We start from the raw sequence: 14,797 nt of genomic DNA on the forward strand, positions 1-14,797 counted from the left end.
TTTGACTTCAGTTAGGCTTGTTGGACTACTATGCTCTCTGGACGGGGAAAACACATGTGACATGCTCTTTTCCTAAAGTTAGGCTCGTATTGATTTACGAGTATAAATATGTACAAATTTTGTGCATTTTTATATTTAGAATGGTTTGCATATATGTTTTTTATTTTGGAACCAGAGCATTTTTAGAATTATTTACAATCTATGTAATACAAAGTTAAAGTGAGCATAAAGATTGGAGAAAAATATATACAGGACAAGGAGATCTAACAGTTGGATCTTCCAAGTTTTATCATTTAGTCATAACTATGTGGTATAAGACCGTGCAGTTATGAGAGTAGAAACCTGACAGGTTGATGTAATTGATTAGCTTTGGAGTCTAGGCTTCACCCATAATGATTTTTCTGAGAACAGTAGAGGACTTGGCAGGCAGCCATATTTGCACCACATGACCCTGCACCCCTGGTCAGAGGTGATTACATACAGCAGAGATGGTTCCTGTCTTAAGCTAGTCCCCTCTGTTTCCCTTGCCTATTGATTTGGAATTGGTCTCTGCATGTAGCTAGTAATAAAATGCATAAACTATGGAGTTTGGGGGTACGTGCAGGGAGGCAAAGAAAAACTGCAGAGAATAAAGGAATGAAATAGATATGCAGAGAGAAGCAGTCAAGAGGGACCCTGTAAGACGCAGAGAGAATAACAGTGGGTGGTCCCAGTTCTTAGTAAGGTCAAGCTGCCTTGTGTTCCCTGAAATACTCCTGTGTCCTTCCAATAATTTCCTGTTTTGATTAAACTAGTTTTAGTTGGAGCCAATAGAACCTTTTGTTAGACAAAGCACCCTTTGTTAGAGGATTTAATATTCAGGTTGTGCTAAATCTCCAAAAAAGAATTGGGAAGTACATGAAGATTTCTTGACATACTTCCTATCCCACCCCAGCGTGCCTAACACTCCTATTTCCCCATCAGAATTGCTCCCAGTTCTCTCATTCACAGTAAAATATAACGAAGTGAAAATATTTTAGTGTAAACACTCCCTTCTGTGTGTATATTTTTCCCAGGATCAAAGTCATATGCTAAGGGGGAAAGATCAATAATTATTAGATGGCATGAAAACTGTCCTGGAATCTCTGAAGCCACTCATGGTAATTTCTCCCCCATCTTACATCACAAATGCACCGGCAATCTACCTTAGCCCATAAGAGCTGTCGTGCTGCACAACTCCAGACAGCACCATTCACATGCATTCTCCAAGAATGCTGGTCCTGCTGATTTTGCCTGTTTCTTTGCACTTACGGCTTCTCTTGAGCATTTCAGAGTAATATCTCACACACACAATACTATCAACCAAGGTTTCTATTGCCTCCGCTCTGGTACTTTTTTGGCTCAGGTGAATCAGGACCAATTAGAATCAAGCATGCTGGAGTGTACACATTAATTGTATTTGGTAGAAGAGTCTACTCATCCAACTCTTCTGGACACCTGATCTGTATGGCTGCTTAAGCAAGTCAACCTAACAGTTCCAGTTATTTTTGGATCATCCTTTGGCTAAAATGGTGGCTCCACACATGAAAAAGCAGTTATACACAAGCACAGACAACTGAGCCCAAGGTCAAGGACTTAATCTCCTCCACATATGTGTTCCAACTCAACCTAGGATTAAACAAGAGGTGGGAAGAAACCCTCCCTCCTGCTTCTTGCTATTGTATCCTCCTAAAGGCAAATGTGTGTGTGTGTGTGTGTGTTTTAAGAAAAGATCATTACTTGTTCATGAAAATTCACTGATGTAATAAGTATTTCAATATCAGATGCACTGTGACAGATAAATACCTTCAAAAAGAGGATTATTCTTTCTTGTGATGAGACCAAAATATTTAGGTGTTTAAATAATATGCTAGCATGTTTTTTTTTAGTTCTTAGAGCAAAGTGTTATAGGCAGTCAAATTATCTGTCATCTCCACAGTTTTCATCCAGGGGCTAAGCCATCCACTTTCAGAGGTTTTTTTTTCCTATTTAATTTCAAAACAAAGTTCTATTGATTGATGTGGATTTTAGCTTTCACATTTTTCTGTGATTTTGTATGACAGCAGGTGGCCTCGAGCCCTTAAGACAAACTGATTCATCACCAGAAGCATCCACTGGTATAACACAGGATCCTTGCTTTTTGTGAACAATACCTTCAAATTGTCCAGAGAAGCCACATGCACACAGAACATAAAACAAAAGAGTGGTTCTGACAACTGGTACTACTGAAAGAAAGGTCACTTAAGACTTAATTGATAGAACACTCCAGAGATATGGTGTGACTTCTAGACCATTTGAGTTGTTTTAGTATTTGATATCACTAAATATTCTGCATCATTATTTTCTCACTTGTTTAATTTTCTCAGGCCTTTAAAGACCCTCAAACACATTTAACAAAAAGCCCAGTCCTTTAGCACATTCTTTTTTCCTGTGGCCTGAGCAGCAAAAGCCATTTGTTTGTGAAGTACCAGGCAACTGTCACATATCCTGGGTCAAGGGAAAGTGCATGCCTTGTTATTTCCATTCTTATTTGGATCTAACAATGCAAGGCAAAATAATTTTGCATTCCTGACTCCTTCATCAGGAAAATGACATAAGAATCTGCAGAACAAACATAGCATGAGGCATTTAGGAGTGCTGTATTTTACACACTATATTTAAATGCTGCAGGAATAAGAATAGAGTCTTAAAAATACATCCGGTCAGGACTTGCTTCCTCCTTTCTCCATTCTTTAAATGCAAACGCATGCATATTGACAGCTCTCAGAAAAATAGCCCTAATGAGAATTTCTCCCTTTCCCAAGGGGTGCCCTCTGCCACGATCTATTTATGGAATAATAGCGGGCTCCCTACTTCATTCTCACATTGTACGTTTAAAAGAGCAATTTCCATTTTTGAAGTATTGCTAAAAGGAAAGAAGTCATCTTTTATCACAGTCAGGAAAGGTCGGCAAGTCAGTAATCCTCCATTCACTTACTGACAGAAATATCCTCTTTCCTTCCACAGCAGACCAGAAAAGTGATTTATTTGAGATTGGCATTAATACATAAAATGGCCAGTGCACCTAGCTATGCCTGGGCAATCCCTTACATGGTCCAGAGGCAAAGTTCTTTTATTACCTGCTAAGGCTGTGAATTGAATCTGTTGGAGCAAGTATTGTAGATAGGAGTCCCAATCCCCTCCCAAGCACTCTTCCATAATATCTAATCCTGACAAAGCTGAAATATTTTCATAATGAAGACCAACAAAGAAGCTTTCTTTGATTCTGTGCCCAGATGTTTACTTTTACTTTGCATTCAGGTGCACACAGACACACACACATACACACACAGACACATGGACACAGACACACACACACCCCCTATTTATGGAAGTTTTGTTTGTTTCTTGCTAACCTCATGTTGTTTTTCAGCCCTCCAAACTAAGTTTTATTGCATCTTTAATATGGGCCCAAAACGTACAAGGCAATGGGACATTACTAAAGGTATAATTTGAGACTTCATGGGTCTTATAATTCAAGTAGGGAACACAAAGTGTGCACATAGAAACAATAATTCTGCCTCACATGGTGATATGATTTACAGTTCTCAAAGTAAGTTCATTAATTTTAATTGCAACCTAATATTTTACTAACAATATAGAGTATGTAGCAAGATTTTGACCAAAATTAAAATGTGGTTAAACAGAATGATACATGGAAGAATCAGTCTGGGTTTTTCTGTGCACTTGTAGACTAAATATTTTCTTTTGGGAAAAAAAGAAAATCTCTACCTGTATAATCTAAAATACCAGGGATTGTAAGAATTTATGTACTTTAATAAGAAAGGAAAAAACACAACCAAGTTTGGGCGGAGGCATGGTCTAACAGGAGTCCTTTGAATAAAACTGGGTCACCAAAGGCTATATTAGTTTCAGTTTAAAACTAGGCTACTCAATACAGTGGCCACAGAGAAAAGAACAGCAAGGGAAGCTTAATATCTCAATCTTGGCACTGGGTGGAGAATTTGAACAACTAGTTGGTACTCATGCAAGTTTGAGGTCTGAATTCACAATTCCAGTGTGGTCCAAAGAACTTCAAGCAGAGAATTTAATTTAAAATGGTCTCAGGTGGGTAGTGCTGGAAGTTGGCTGGCAAAAGTAAGTGAAAATTCTCTCTGGAAGACCTTAACTTTGATCCAGGCTGACAAAGATTGAGGATGCAGTTGATTATAAGATGGACCTTGATTTCACAGGTGTGAAAAAATATGTTTTAGGATTAAGGAAATATGGTTATTACTTATTTGTGATTAAAAGACTTTCACTTCAGAATTAGCTCTTAGTTATGATTAAAATATCTGAGATTTAAGAAGAGTTACTTGTCATATGTCATAGTCATTATTTTTCAGTTTCTTTAATTTTTGGAGACTTATCTATATATCTTCTGAAATATATTTCCAGCCTAGCAATTCCAGGCTAATATGTCACCTATTTACAAAATAATAATGGTGACAAATATTAGAGAAGACTTTAAGCAGTTTATTTGAAAGATTTGCTCTATAAAAAAGCACCCATTAAAAAAAGTATGATGCTTAATGGCAGCTTAGGCTAAAGGAATGGAGATGAACCAGAAGATGATCTTATAGGGGTGCTTCCAAACATGACATTCTAATTATAATTGCTTGTTTGTTTGCTTAATCTTTTTTATTGTCAAATAAAATACACACAAAAGTGTACAAATACGTATGTAGAGCTCAGTAATTTATCACGGAGAGAACAACCATATAATCATAACCAAGATCAAAAAACAGAATTGCCAGCATTTCAGAGATCTTTCATGCTCCTCTCATCACTGTCCCCCGAGTTCCTCCACCCTAGAGACAATCATTTCTTGTGCCCTTTTTTTTTAAAGTAGCTTGACCACCTAACGACTCATTCCTATATAGTTTTATTTAGTCTGATTTCTGAACTCAGGAAAGTGAACTTATGCAGTATTTGCTTTGTTTCTGTCTTATTTTGCTCAACACTGTGTTCTTAATATTTGTTCAAATTGTTGCATGTAAGCTGTACTTTGTTCAACTCATTTCTGTATAATATTCCATTATATGAAGATGCCACAATTTATTTATCCATTATACATAAATGGATATATAGTTGGACATATAGTTTGCTCTCAGTTTGGACTATTACAAATATTTTGGTATGATTATTCTTGTACAGGCCTCTTGATAAAACTGTGCACATAATTCTGTTGTGTATTTATAACTTGGAACATAATTGATGGGTTATAGGGAATTCACATGTTCAACTTAATAAGTATTTCCAAGCAGTTTTCCAAAGCAGTGGTATCAATTTCCATGCCCAGCTGCCACATAATAGAGTGCCAATTTTTTTTTCAAATTTTTTTTTAGTCATCTGGCCTGTAGAAAACTTCTTCAATGACTTGTAAGAATACATAAAAATTTGCAAATAGCACTGTAGGATTATGGTGTCAGGATTCAAAACTATTGACAGGCTAGGACAATGAAGCAGTGACAATAAGGTAAAATTAAGCAGGAACTATACAAAGCTACATCTTCTGAGCAAGCACAATATAAAGAGACTAAGTATTACAGAATTTCACATGAAAAAGATGGTGGGATCTTATGAAGGTGTAGTTGTCAGCAAAAAATAAGTGCTATCCAAATCTACATCAAGCGCAATCAGTTTTCTCTTAGCAGAATTGTGTATGTCCTAACAAGGAGTCATAATTTTTCTCCCTAGATGTTTGTTAGTTAATGAATAAGTGAATAAATGAATGACTGAATGGTTTGTTTTCAAAGCTGAATACTAGAGAAAGTAAAGACACTCAAGAGCAAAACTCTTCTGAGTGTTCTTTCTCTTTTCCCTCTAAATTTCCTTTTTATTCAAAGAAGGACCAAGAAAATTAGATGATAATCATCAAAGGAGAAGAAAATGATTAAAATAAGAGCCAGTTAAATCAAACCTAGGATTTTGGGGAGATATTTATGAAACAACAGGTTTTGTATAAATCATTTAAGTCTTAGTTATGCTTTCCAAAGCAGAACTCTTTTCCTATAGTTTAATCCATTTCTTTGGGGTTTCTTTTTATTTTTCTTCTCTTTTCTTCTATTAAGTTCATTTTCTTCTTTCTCTTCTTTTAAAAGTGTCATCTCTGTGTTTTATAAAAAGAGGAATACTGCAGACAAAAGCCTTCCAAATAAAGAAGTCCCTCTTCGGGTCATGCCTTACTCAGCTTAGGTGCACACTTCTATGCAGAGTCCTGTTTCCCTTCAGTTCTCCCCATTATTCATTTCACCCAGTGCAGCATCTAGTTTTATTTTATTTTTGAAGAAAATAATAACTTTGGGGGGTACAATATATGTAAAAATGAAAAATTAATCGAATTTTTAAAATTCATGCCCATAGAAAATATTCCATGTAAATAAAATCACACCTCATGAACTTAATGCCTATTAACATCTCCAGACTTTTCTTTTTTATGTTTATTCCAATTTCTAGGCATAATCATCTTCTTGTTTTGCACCATTTATACTTGCATGCATCCTCGAAGCTGAGGAATAAATGCCCTGTTTCATTGCTATTTCCCTAGGTTTTTTGCTTCAGTGGTCTGATGTGTATAACGCTTCATAAAATTAAGAAATATCTTATTAATGCCTTCATTTCCCCTTCAGGTTTTTTGTCTGTGTGATCTATGCTACAGATTACATTTACTGTAAACTTAATCTATTATTAATGACACTTGCCACGAAAACAGTGGCTTTATTTTTCTGTTTACTTGGTAGTTGCCTAGCAAATAGCAGCAGTCTATCACTGATTCAGAAAGAAGGTGGCATGTTAAATTTCACCATTTATCAGTTTTTCCTATGTAACTGGCATATCAAAGAACAGTGCATTTTAAATTAGCTAGTACTTGCCTGGGGTTTTTAAAAATTTTTTATGAGACAAAGGAAAACTTAGCTGGAATTTTACAGCATCTTTTGCAGTTTCATAATAATGACTTATATTTTTAGTGTGCTTTAACACTGACAATGCACTTTCAAAAAATAATCTCATTTCATCTTTACAAGAACAAAGCTGTTCTGTGTACTGGTTGGAATATGTCCTCTGGAGTGAGGCTCCCTAATTTCAAACCCTTCTTCTGTCATTTACTGTCTGTTAATATGACCCAAGACAGTTTACTGAACTTTTCTCTGGGTCACAGTGTCTTCTTTTGTTCAGTGAGATTAATAGTGCCGATAGTCTAGACTAGAATAACTGGGTGACCTTGACTCTGTTCTAGATATGTCTCATTCTCCAGGAGTCTGTCCTGGACATGTTCTCAAGTCAAAAGAGGGAAGCCCTGTTGCTAAAGTTAATTGCAAGCCTCTGTTTGCTCACCCATGCTGACATCCCACTGGCAAAATAAGTAAAGTTGTTGGACCCAGACTCAAGAGACAGGAAAGGTCAGCCCACTTGTGATGGGAGGACACTAAAGATGTATATTACAAAAGGCACAAATACAGGGAAGGGTAAAAAATTGAAGCCATCATTATAATCTACTATAACATGTAAAACATAGCAAAGAGCATATAAGACAGAGGATTCAATAAATGTGAAGCTATTACTATTAAGTTGATCTAAATGCAATTATCATTTTTGTAGATAACAATGATCAATATCAGCAATTTTATATGATTCAACCTCAAATTACTATGACAAGATCCTGTAAAAGGGAATTATCATCTATAATTTTCAGTGGAAGAAACTGAAGCCTAATTAATTTTCAAAGTTGATCAGCTAGTAAATTTTAGCTTTTTATTTCAATGTAGTCTTCTGAATTTAGTTGTCTTCTTTTATATTACAGCTGCATTTTGAGATGCTTGGTGATAGATGAATAATTCTGTGACATGACTTTATATATAACACAGAGACATAATTTCCCAACTCTTTATCCTCATAAACCTCATGCACTGCCAGTGAGTACTGATATCTGAAACACCTGGTCTTCTGCCAACACTAACCCCGGAGCATTCCATCTCCTGGTTACTAGCTCCTAGAAATAGAAATGAAGCTGGTAGTAGCTAAATGCTATATTAGTACTCTCAGAAAAGCCATCTCAAAAGCACTTTAGAATTTCTGAGTTATAGCAAAATACATTATTTCATGCTCATCTTGCTTGTATTTTCCTAAACACAGTGGCCATGGTATTTTTTCACATATATTTTGTATTCATATATCATTATATTTGAGCCAGTTAAACAGACATATTATGTACAAATATACATTTGGGTTATTTTTACATATGTGCCTATTACATATTTAACACTAAACTGTGCATCACAATGTTTCTAGAGATGTTCCATGTATTGTCTTTCAGATGGCCTCTACTCAATCTATTGACTAGATTAGTAAATAGCCATATGGTTACAATACAACTGATTTCCCTATGTGTGTTCAGATGAGTCAGTTAAATGAACATCAAAATGAAATTATTTCTCCAATTACAAATTATATTTCATATAGCTCAGAAGGTGAGAATATTTACAAAGAGCAATAAACTATTGAAGCTACTCATTATCATATATTGCTGCTAAATTCAGTCTCCTTACCTGTTAGCTAGTATCTTATTTACAGTAGACCCAATTTCATCCCCCCTACCTATTTCCACTAAGGTCAGGAGTATCAAAGGACTCTTTGTTCTCTGAAAAACTGATCATTTTGAGACTGCAGAACTCTGTTACTTAATGCTTTTGAAATTGAATGATTGCATTTTGTTGGTGCTGTCAAATCAGGAAGGACATACGTTTATTAGTAACGCAAAAAGCCATAGCACCTTATCAACACCAGCAACACCCTAAGGACTAGCATTTCTTAAGCATCCTGTTTCTGCTCTGAACCTGAAAGCTGTGTGTACATGGAACACTTGCTGTATGTCATCTAAAGGAAGTGTGAGGAGAAGGGGACGTGACACCACAGAGTCCAGAGTTGATTCCTATTTCTGTCATGTACTAGTTGGATGACTTTGGGAAAGATATTTAAGTTCAGTGTCCTTGTCTTTAATATTTGTATAAGCCCTAACACACTATTACTTGTCATCAAATGAGATCTGTGTACACTGAAACTCCGCAGAGTTGTTGCTCAAGCTCTGATTTGCAGAAAGAATCCAGAGAACCATCTGAGAGATATCTGCTTATATATCTAGTGAAACAAAAAATGAAAAATAGCCCACACAGCCTCTAAAGCTGAGGAAGTTACCAATCACATCTCCCAATTATAGTACTTTATTTTAGGGTTTTCCTTTTTTTGCATATTATAACTGCCACAGATTATTTTGAGTCGAGAGTATAGACCTCATTAGTTTTCAAACTTTTTTTTGCTGTGATAAAGAAATTCATTTTAATTTTAGCTTATTATACACATGCTGCACACACACCTGAAAGAAAAGTTTCGTGAACTGTTGTTACCTCTTTTGCTGTCTAATATTTTCTACTCTGCTTTGTTCTATTGTAATTTATTTTATTTTTAAAAAAGTTTGATCAGTATCCCAGCAATAATGTGTCACAACATACGTTTTAAAATACTTTGAAGTAAAACAGATCTGAATTTAAATCTCAAATCATCCACTTACTAGCATAGTGACTGTGAACAAATTAAAATCTCAGTTTCCTCATAAGTAAAATGGGAATTATAATAGAAGTAAACCTTATTTCATAGAGACATAGTGAGGATTCTATCAGATAATTAATAATAAAGCACAAAGTACAGTAGATGCTCATTACTGGGGGGTTTCAAATCACTATCTTTAGTTGCATTAGAGAGAAAGTTTGAAAAACATATTGACTGTATTCTATCAAATTCAGAAAAGTTAGATAACAATATGGACAATCCAGATTCTTAAATTTATTTCTCCCTTGACTATTTCATGTAGAGAGGAATAAAAGATTATTTTAGGATGTTTAATATCTATGAAAAAACAAAGTTAATGTCCAAACACCACTGACCTAGTTTTGTGAGAAAGGCCATGAACGCTTTGGAAGCATCATTCTGGAACTTGACAAGTGCCTGACTGCACAAAGCCATTCAGGGCACTGGCCTGGTACAACTTAACTCTGTTCCCGAAAGCTCTAAATCCAGGTCAACATTTGTAAACACCAATGCACAATTGATTGCAAAGTCACCTTGTTTGTTCTCTTTTTTCCCTACTCACCCTACTTCATTTCCCTATCATGACTCAAAGTTTAAATTTATCTGAACCTTCCAAGTATGTCTAAGAAAATTGTATCATTGTTAGTCCCTTACTGCCCTTTGGGCTTAGGATACTTGGCCAAAATCAAATCTCATATTTCAAACCAGACCTCCTTTTGTTTACTACTAGTGTGAGGAGCAGAAATTTAGCTTAATTTAATTTGTATTTTCTCCCTAATTTAGTAATGCAAATTATTATCTTTTGTACTGTAGAGGCTACAATGCACAATGCAACTGGGACCCTGTTGGCTAGCAACCCAGATAAGTGAATCGTGGAGATGTTTACAGGGAGGAAAATAACATGCTTACTTATAATTTATTTCCTTTTGATGTTAAGAAAATTTCTTTTCAAACTGCAATCTACAGGTGTTTGCTAAAAGACCTTTTCAGTCATTACTGCTTTTCTTCTCCTCCATCCTATTTTGCCATGCCTAGTTAATATTGTTGACAATGGGTTTCAAAACATTCTGCTGGTATGTTATATTTCTATGTCCTGTGGCTTGCTTATCATGTCCTCTTAATATCATCTGAAACATAGTGTGTTTTTATGAGGAAACTTGATGATTACCTAATTGCAGTGTTTCTGTTTTCACGGGATATGCTGCTGAATAGAAATGAGAGGAATATGGTCTCCTAAATAAAACTCCCCAGCTAAGGTAGAAATCTGGTTTTCATATCTCACTCATCAGGTGAATCTAAGCCCCCCCAAATCCTCCTTCTGAATGGAAATATTTCATGTCTAGTCTCTGATGGAAGGTGAAGTTTATTTGATCTAACCTATTTCGGTCACTTTTCCACTAAGGAATCTTTAAAAAAATATTTTTGTGACCTATAAATGTTCAGGCAGTCTTAAAAATGGAATAACCTTAAATTAGCAGGAAATCTCATTAATAAAATCACTTACATGCTCTGTGTTTAATTGCAAGCCCTTTGAAAAAAAATGTCGCTGTAGAATGAGACACACTCAGAGATTTTAATGATATAGACTTTAGGCTTTGATATCTTTATAAATTTAAACTCAGAAATAACCAGGAAAGTTTAATCATCCATAGTGTCTTCATTATGCACAGGCAATGTGTATTTTTTATTATTTTATTACATCTTTATACCTTTATAAAACGTATCTAGTTCCAGGGTCTCTGAGTCAATGGTAATGACTTGCCTTTGCTTAGGTCTACGGCATATTTTATCAGGTAAACTTTGGGGTCTGTCATTTCAATGAGACTGCATATGTGCTATTGGTATGTATGTGTAATCTTAGGATACGGCCAGTTTGTCCAAATACAAGAACAGTCACATTGGGAATAAGGACTAGAATTTAGACCAAAGGATCTAACAACAACAAAAAAGCCCTAAATGAATGAAAGGGATAAGACCAGAGTCATGGATTCTAGGCTTATTTAAGACTGTGGGTTCAATATTTCTAGGTTTTCCCATTTTCTATAAAAAGTCAGAAACACAGATTTCTAAATTGAAAATGTTGGCTGCTATTTTAAAAAATCACTTAAACATTAATTTATAATAACTTTTAGTTTTTACCTTAGAGTCCTCATTCCTCCAAATTTTTAAGGTATAATTTACATAAGTTATACATATTTAAAGTATATAATTTAATAAATTTTGATAAATGTATATACTCACGTAACCTTTACCCCAAACAAGTTATAGAATGTTTCCATTACCCCCAAAAAATTCCCTTTTTCTCCGTTTCAGTCAATTCCCCTGCCCCAGAGGGAACGACTGATTTCACTCACCAGAACTTAATTTGGTCTTTTCAAGAATTTAATAAAAATGGAATGACACAGCCAATTTGGATTTTGCTCCTTTTGCTCAGTATAATATTTTTGAGATTCATCCATGTTGTTACATTCATCAGTAGTTTGCTACTTTGAATTGCTTAGTAGTATTGATATTATATTCAATTCATTTTAAAGCATGATGTGGACTAATTTTGGCCTGCAGGAAAACAGTTGGTTGTTTCTGGATTGAAGAGAAGATAGTGGGTGAAGGCATAGAACCTTAAATGCAGAAAAGATGGGAGAATGATCATTGTGCTCTGCAGAGTGTTAAAACAATGTAAAATAGTGCAAATAGAAGAACTGGAAGGCAGAAGAAAGCAAAGGAATTTTTCAGTAGGACTTTCAAGGGTTTTAAGAATTTGGGTGTAAGAGGGACATAAATGTGACTAAAGGTGTGAAGAAAACAGCTAATGAATGAATCCATGATTTGAAGGTTGAATTAAAAAACAAGTAATGTGGCTTTTGATACATAAAGTTATTTAAACACAAATGTTTGAAATGTTTTTAAAATAAAAGGGCACAGCACACTTTTTGTTGTACTTAAATGACTTATTTCTCCCCTGTCCTATTTTCTTTTCATTTATTTCTCCTATATCTTATTTCTTTCTCTCTTTTTTCTACTACCCCACTGATTTTTAATAATTTTTTTATTTTAGAATAGGTTTAGATTTATAAAAATCATTGCAGAGATAGCAGTTTCCATGCATCACATACTGTCTCCCCTATTATTAAAATCTTACATTAGTATAGAACATTTATTATAATTAATGAGCTAAGATTGATACATTATTATTAACTAACATCCGTACTTTATTAATATTTCCTCAGACTTTTGCTAATGTCCTTTTTCTGTTCCAGGAGCTCATTCACAATACCATGTTACATTTAGTCATCATGTTTCCTTAGGCTCCTCATGTCTGTTACAATTTCTCATATTTTCCTTGTTTTCAATGATCTTGACTGTGTGAGGAGTACTGATCAGGTACTTTGTAGAATTTCCCTCATTTGGGGTTTATCTTATGTTTTTCTCATAACAGGGCTAGGGCTATGTATTTTTGGAAGGATGGCCACAGAGGTAAAGTGTCACTCTCATCACATTATATCCAGGGTACATACTATCAACATGACTTGTCACTGTTGAGGTTAATCTTGCACACCTGGCTGAGCTAGTGTTTGTCAGGTTTTTCCATTGTAAAGTCCAAGGAGAAACTGGGAGATAGGCTTTTTTGCCTACTCCCTCTGTACTAGGCCCAGGTGTATAGCTGTGGGAAGGGGTGCTCCTGCACCCATTAATTTTTTCGTCTGCTACAGTTCCGCACGAGTCATGAATGCAAGCCCCATTGGCTATCAGAGATAGGTGATCCAGGGGCCTGTCTCTTGAGCAGAAGCCACAAAAGCTGCTGTACCAGATGTGTGTACAAGCTCCTTTCAGGGGGATATTGGTGATTTGTTGTCAGCACAAGTGATAAGGCAAAGGTGGTGTCTCTGGCCTTCCTGTTCAACAGGGAGGATTGTAGTCAGCCCCTAGATGTGTGCTAAATTATAAGCCTGATCCTCAGGGGGCAATTTTTAAAGTATGCAAATAGGTCTCTTTCAGGGAAAGACTGGGAAATGTGATTTTTTTTTTTGCCTGCTCCCTCTGTGCTGAGCCCTGGGAAACAGCAATGGCAAGTTCACAGAAGCCTGTCAAGAAATGCTTCTTTTTGACTATAGTCTTCCGGGTCTCACGGATGCAAGCCCTACACGTTTTCAGGGTTAGGTGTTTTGGGGGCCTGTTCCACATGCGGGAGTCTTAAAAGTGGGGGCATTAGGTGTGGGATCCAAACCCTTCACTCCCCAGGGAGAAGCTGGGAGTTGGAAGATCCCTCCAGACTGTATGGTTCTGTGCCAGGGGTGGGGTTTATTGTGCGAGAGTGTCTCAGCCTTTCCTATACATTTCAATGTGGGTGATGTGGGTATTTTCTCATTTACCCAGTGTGTAGGAGTTGTTCAGCTAGTTTCCAGATCTCTTGCAGAGAGAATTGCTCCGTGTGTAGCTATAGATTTGTATGTCCGATGTCCATGGGAGGAGGTGAGTTCAGGAGCCTCCTACGTCACCATCTTGTACTGTACTGGAACGCTTCTTATGGCTTTAATAATAGTCTTGATATTCTGCTACATGGATCATAAAGATTGTGCTTTATTTCTTCAGGATTTTGTTTCTTTCCCATCTTTTATTCTTCTGTACATCTCACAGTAGTCTAAATCCTTTCCTATTTAGCATTGACTGATTTTCATTTTCCTGACTTGGAAGGTTAAGTTCACATTGTAAAATTATCTCTGTATTGATGATACTTTAAGCACAGGTTGTATTTTCCTACTTCTCACATTTAAGAGAAAAAAATCTCCATTCTGTTTTTGGTGTTTTTTTTGCGGTACGCGGGCCTCTCACTGTTGTGGCTCCTCCCTTTGCGGAGCACAGGCTCCGGACGCGCAGGCTCAGCATCCATGGCTCATGGGCGCAGCCGCTCCACGGCATGTAGGATCCTCCCGGACCGGGGCACGAACCCGTGTCCCCTGCATTGGCAGGCAGACTCTCAACCACTGCGCCACCAGTGAAGCCCTCCATTCTGTTTTTCATCAATATCTCATGCTCTGCAGTGAAACTGAATCATAATTCCCCAACAGTACAGAAAACTTCAATAAGGCCATTGCCATCTATGACCATTCAAAAATCAGAGAGCAGATATAATAGAAATTACTTCTTGAATCTCAAC

This window comes from Lagenorhynchus albirostris, chromosome X (assembly GCF_949774975.1).
Source record: "Lagenorhynchus albirostris chromosome X, mLagAlb1.1, whole genome shotgun sequence".
Classification (NCBI taxonomy): domain Eukaryota; kingdom Metazoa; phylum Chordata; class Mammalia; order Artiodactyla; family Delphinidae; genus Lagenorhynchus; species Lagenorhynchus albirostris.